Below are 6,677 nucleotides of genomic sequence, written 5' to 3'. Positions count from 1 at the left end.
GTTTCTGTGTGTGAGCGGCGAATGTGAGATGCTTTCAGTGAGCGTCTCTAAGCACTGGACGGCGAGTGAGTTATTTGCATCTTTTTGCAATTGTGAGAGATGGCAGCTGTGATGGCATTTGCATCGATCTCTGAATCAGGCCCTAAGACCCTTAGTTGCACATAACATGCTTTTCCTATTTTGAACTTCTACAAAACTTTGTTCATATACTGTAGGTCTGAATTTGTGGAAGTAAATGTATAGCTATGTTAAGACTTATTATAGTGTTAGAGCATGAGTTAGATTTATAGTGAGGACTTGGGTGTGAATTAGGGTTTAGGTTGATGTTAAGCCTATCAATGAATCTTTAGATAATTAAATCTTGGGTTAATGAAAGAGCAAAGTAAGAATTTGAATTAACACTTTTAGTTAAGACCAGGGTCAGATTAAGGGTTGTGGGGGCCCTAGGTCAACTAACTTGTGTGGGCTCCTACCAATACAATTGTTAATAAGATATGCTTGTTATATTATTAAAAAGTATAATATGTAATTGCTCCCAGCACCAAACGTGATAAACACACTATAGTTCCCCCGTTCACATTATGCAACACAGAAATCCCAGTACACATATGCATAAGAACCCTCCATGCTGGTTATGTAGCTATGTGGGGCTATTGTCCCAGCTGCCATGTTGTTAGTCTGGCTTTTGGTTAAGACTGGGGTTATAATTGCTTTTTTATTTGACACAACATAATTGAGATGAACGTGTCAGAACAGATGTCACCCATTTATGAAGTACATGTAAGTATTCTTATAGTTTTTCTAGAGCACAAAAAGAAGAATTACAAGTGCACAACTCCAACATTACTAATTATATATAATATTATACATTTTGCAATAGAGTTTTGCAATAAATAGAGGTTTTGGCATAATCATGGCCATGGTTATGGGCCTACCCACCATGCCCAGGTAACCTCTGAGGGTAGTTCCCTAACATACTGGGGTTGAAATCCAGAGTGCAGGACACCCCCAAACCAGCCCAGCCGAGCCACCCCAGGGCATCACTCTAATGAGGAAAGGTGAAGTGTAAAAAGGTGTTAGATAGATAAGAGCAGCTGCTGCTGCATATAGTAGGGTGAAAAATGAAGATGTGAAAATAATACATATTTATTAAACAAACAACAGAGGTGCTAAAAGTGCAAGAAAACAAAATTGTGTTTATAATGTGATGCCCTGACGCAGCCCAACCAAAGCAATCCAGGGGACCCACGCCCCAAAAATCAACCCATAGCTGCACTACAGTATAAAATTTTTTAGGACTTACCTAGATTGTGCCTCTTACTAAAGTGCAGTCAAAATGTCAGATACCTGCTTAAAACCAGTAGGGGTAATCTAGGTAAGTAATTTTTAGTGGTTTTAGGATAAAAGCCAATAATGTATTCTATAAGTTGCTTTTTTATAGACTGATGTGTTAAACATTCTATTTTGTGATGTATGAGGTACCATATTGTGTTGAGACTGTAAGAAAAGAAAACCTTCTTGTACAAGCAAGTGTATTAGTCAATCAGCAAATTTGTTGAGTTTGTTCTCTCAACCAATCCCCACTATAAAAAGGTAATGAATATACCAAAAGTATAAATCAATGTCCTTTGTGGAAATTGAATTGCCCATAATGTGAACCTTCTTGTATGCATTCATAAAAAGATTGGCATACAATGGGGCCATATTACACCACATCACTGTGCCTTGTGGTTGTAGATAAAATGATTTGTTAAAGAGAGTACATTTTTTTAAATTACAACATCAATTAGTACATGAGATACCCAATCAGAGGAACGGTATAGTGTGTACTGGTGGCAAGGATGTCCTTCACTGCAATCATCTCCTCTTCATGGGGAATGTTCATACATAAGGTGGCTACATCAAGCATAAACAGAAAACAATCATAGGGTGTAGGCCCAAAATTGGACAGTTTTACCAAAAAAATCAGCAGTGTCTTTTAAGAAAAAAGCTGTTATGTACCTCCAGCTGGAGAAAATAATCAACAAATTGAAAGAGGATTTTTACAAAGGGAGCCACACAATTAAATTATTGCTCTGCCTGGGGTTTACTCAAATACTTATGCATTTTGGGAGGGGTGCTGTTTAAAGAACTGGCATTGTAATAATGTGTTAAAATGTTTGCAGTATCCATTGATCAGATCTAATTTAATAATTCCATCAATTTCTTTCATATATGCTGAAGCTGGGTCATAGACATGTTTTTGTAGCACCTGTAATCAGAAATTGGTGGGATGATGTGGGGCTGTGTTCCATCAAGCCCTATTTAGGTACATGCTGCTCGGGATGCAATCGGGAAGCCGGCTGACATTATACCGACAGCCGGCTTCCCGACTATCATATCCCGGCGAGGGTGAAATGCCCGGCGTCTAGATGTAGACGCCGCTCATTTCACCGACGCCGGGAGACCGGCGCCCGGCATCCCGATCAAAGGGATGCCGGGCGCCGAGAGCGGACAGCCGAAGGGGGGGGGGGGTTAGGTTTAGCGCACTCGGGGGGGACTTAGGGTTAGGCACCCCCCCGGGAGGGTTAGGCTAGGGGGAGGGAGGGTTAGGCACCCCCCGGGGGGTCTTAGGGTTAGGCACCCCCCTGGGGACTTAGGTTTAGGCAGTGGGGAAGGGGGGGTTTAGTGTTAGGCACTTACAGGGAGGATTAGGTTTAGGCACTTGGGGGGGAGGTTAGGTTAGGCACCCCTAAGGAGGGTTAGGTTAGTCATTACTTACCTTACGACGATCGGGATTTCCAGCGCTGTCGGGCTGCCGCTGCCGGGATCTGATCCAGTGTCGGGCTGCCATGCGGCCGGCGGTATTTCATACCGATTCCTGCTGCTCAATTGTATTATGTGAGTCCTTGAAAAAGGCCTATGCTAGTTTTACACAATTTTTTTGTTGTTGACCCGATAAGTATTCTTTATACACTTATGAAATGATGACTTCTTTTGACTTTCTACAATACATTTTGTATTGAATTTTTTGCATTATATATGGAGTGCTGTCTTTTTGGGGTATTCATTTGCCTGAAATCTTTGGAACTGTGAAATATTTGCCTCATTTGATTTTGAGATTACCCATAGGTTCATTCAACAATTTACATTTTATCTGTCAGGTTTACTAATAATAATATTATTTATATAGCGCTTTTTTCCAATTGGACTTCAAGATGCTTAGATTAGACAGATATGATAAATAGATAGATTGATTGATAGCTAGAGAAATACAAGGTACAGTGTTAAATGCAGTATTTTATTAACATTATTTATAGATAGGTTAATATATAATAGACTAAACATGCACGCCCGCCATTGCGGGGGAGGGTTCCAGTGTCCTTCACAGTGCCACCTCTTCTGCTGCTGGCGGAATGGCTTCTCTGCGCCTGGCCCTGTAGGACTGGACTATGGAGGGAAGTCATGACGTCTCTCCAGTCCCTGCAGACACTGCAGGAGACAGGGTAAGGGGGCGGAGCACACAGGGCAGGCAGCAGCCGGGCGCACCTCTACTATTATACATTGCACCGGCCGCTGCCTGTCATACGGTTTGACAGGCACAGCGGCAACTGACAGCAACAGTGAACTAAGCAGTAGGTGGGGAGAGCGCCTCTCCAGCCTGGTGCCTCCCTGCAATGCATGCCTTTGCTGAGTGTGTTGTGCCGGCCCTGGATGGATAGATAGACAGACAGTGGCATATAACAGATATAAAGTGTGAAGTGTGGAATGCAGTCTTTTTGAACGTTGTTCTGTCATAAAAATATATTCTATGCTACTTTTTATCTTGCTATATTATTTTACATCGCCAAATGTCTGTAGGGAGGCAGCAGACATAACCCTGAGAGCCCAGGTACTGTTTGCAATCAGTATTGATGCACTGAATATAAAGTATAATTCAATAGAAATAAAAGAGAAGTACATTTTAAAAAAATAATTGTTCTTTACAGTACACTACAGAGAGGTAGGGCACTGAGATTAAATAATTTTTGTATTACTATTTATTCACAACAAAGGAAAGAAAAGGAAGTTTCTAAGGTTACGTGACTAATAAAGTAATATATGTATAAAAATGGGTGTTCATTAATACATTGCACTAATGAACCAAAAATGTAAAGTAATGGCTATTTGCAGAATGTGTAATTACTAGCACTTTCCTATGTGGAATACAGTCATTGGAGTGGAAGTATACAGTGTTTCAGACAGAAATAAAGCAAGAAGATAGATTATCAAAAAGGAAGAAAACATACTTATGTCATCTGAAACCAAAACAACAAGCTCTAGGCAGAGGGGACAGCCACCCACTCATGCCCAAACCAGGAGTGTATTTCCACAGGGATACTCTATCCACCCACACACATTATAATATTGGGAACCGAGCAATACTTTGCATGTCATTAAATAGCTGGTACTTCCCTTCAATCTCACTGAGGTGATCCACACAGGAATAATTGCACTCAACAGTCCACTGATTGCACATTTCAGAAAGTTTTTAGTACCATGCATTAAATAAAAGCTACAAAATACCTGTGCATATGCAGAACTGGCTGTGTTTCCAGTAGCTGGGTACAGCAATACCCAAAGTGACAGGGGACAATTACAAGTTGGCAGCGATTAAATTTACTGCAACTGCTCATCTGCTGTGGGGTGAGGATAGGGTCATCTCCTGTGAGGTGAGGACAGGGTATTCTGCTGTGGGGTGAAGAAAGGGTCCCCTGCTGTGTGGTGAGGTCAGAGTCTTCTGCTGTGGGGTGAGGACAGGGTCTTCTGCTGTGGGGTGAGGACAGGGTCTTCTGCTGTGGGATGAGATCTTCTGTGGAGTGAGGACAGGTGTTCTGATGTGGGATAAATATAGTCTCTTTTACTGTGGGGTGAGTCCAGGATCTTCTGCTGTGGGGTGAGGACAGGGTCCTCTACTGTGAGGTAAGTACAGGATCTTCTGATGAGGGGTGAGATCTGCTATGGGGTGAGGACAGTGTATTTTGCTTTAGGGTAAGGACAGGATCTTCTACTATGGGATGACGAGAAGTCAGGGTCTTCTGCTGTGAAGTGAGAACAGGTTCTTCTGCCGTGTGTTGAGGTTAGGCCGCAGTGGTTCCCAAACGTATTTGAATCACGGTGCCCTAGAGTATCAGTATTGTTTTCACGGCACCCCTAAGTTTTAGTTTGTTATTGAGAAATTCCGAAAAAATGTAGTAAAGTGAAGTAAATTGTACATACCTGCCATCCTTAGGGTCAGTTATGTGGTGGTGGACAGGTTTGTGCTTCTGTTTGTCCACATATTTACATTATATTAACCATAAATAATTTGATTTGGTGCTGGACCACCAAACTGAGGCACCCCTGCAAGTGTCCCAAGGCACACCAGGGTGCCACGGCGCACAGTTCAGAAACCACTGGGTTAGGGTCTTGTGCTATGGGGTGAGATCTGATGTGGAGTGAAGACATTGTCTTCTGCTGTTGGGTGACAACATTATATTCTGCTGTGGGGTGAGGACAGGGTCATCTGCTGTGGGGTGAGGACAGGGTCATCTGCTGTGTGGTGAGGACAAGGCCATCTGCTGTGGTATGACTCTGTCCTAACCATGATGCTATGTGGTACTTGAAAGGGATAATAATGCAGCGGAGGAGCTGGGTTGCAGAGGATCATGCTGCTGTGGTTTTTTTTTGCTAAGGGGTGTGAACTACTGTGGGGTGAGAATAGGGTCTTCTACTGTGTGGTTGAGATCTGCTATGGAGTAAGGAAGGGTATTCTAATGTGGGGTGAATATAGTGTCTTCTACTGTGGGGAGAGGACAGGGTCTTTTGCTCTATGGTGAGGACAGGGTCATCTACTGTGGGGTGAGGACAGGGTTATCTGCTGTGGGGTAAGGACAGGGTCTTTTGTAGAGGAGTGAGGACAGGCTTATCTGCTGTGAGGTGAGAACAGGGTCTGCTACTGTGGGGTGAGTACAGGCTTATCTGCTGTGGGGTAAGGACAGGGTTATCTGCTGTGGGGTGAGGACAGGGTCTTCTGCTGTAGGTTGAGGACAGGGTCTTCTGCTGTGGGTTGAGGACAGACATATGGTGCCTACACACTTAGCGATATTTTACACAATGTGCCTGATTCCGACGCATCGTGACGACAAATCGTGTATTATATGCACCCACGATCATGATGCCGATTAGCGTACCCGCTGGTCGTACATCGCATCTTCAGATCTGACATGCTGTAGGGCAGATTTGCCAATCTCAGTCACAATGCACTGGAATAGTTAGGAGGCACAATAGATCGTTTGTCACATTGGACAGTTTTTAACACCAAATCGTGCCCACGACTGCCAGGGAGCTGCTGGGGAGAGTTCAAGGGGAAATCGGACACAATGTCTGATCGTGAGCACATGGCCAAGTGTGTGGGCACCTTTATCGGCTGTGGGTTGAGGACAAGCTGATCGGCTGAGGAGTGAAGACAGGGTCATCTGCTGTGGGGTAAGTACAGGCTTATTTTCTGTGGGTTGAGGACATGCTTAGGGTCTGACATGGAGCTGAGGGATTATAAAGGTAACGCATGCTGCATGTAGGGGAATGGTGGATGCCTGGGAATAGCCAAAGGGCTGTATGAATTGCCTATCTCTGCGTGCAATGCCGGGTTTGGCATCATGACACTGTCTGGAGGAGTC

This window comes from Taudactylus pleione, unplaced genomic scaffold (genome assembly GCF_031769625.1).
Source record: "Taudactylus pleione unplaced genomic scaffold, aTauple2 ptg000519l, whole genome shotgun sequence".
NCBI lineage: Eukaryota > Metazoa > Chordata > Amphibia > Anura > Myobatrachidae > Taudactylus > Taudactylus pleione.
This window is presented reverse-complemented; position numbering follows the sequence as displayed.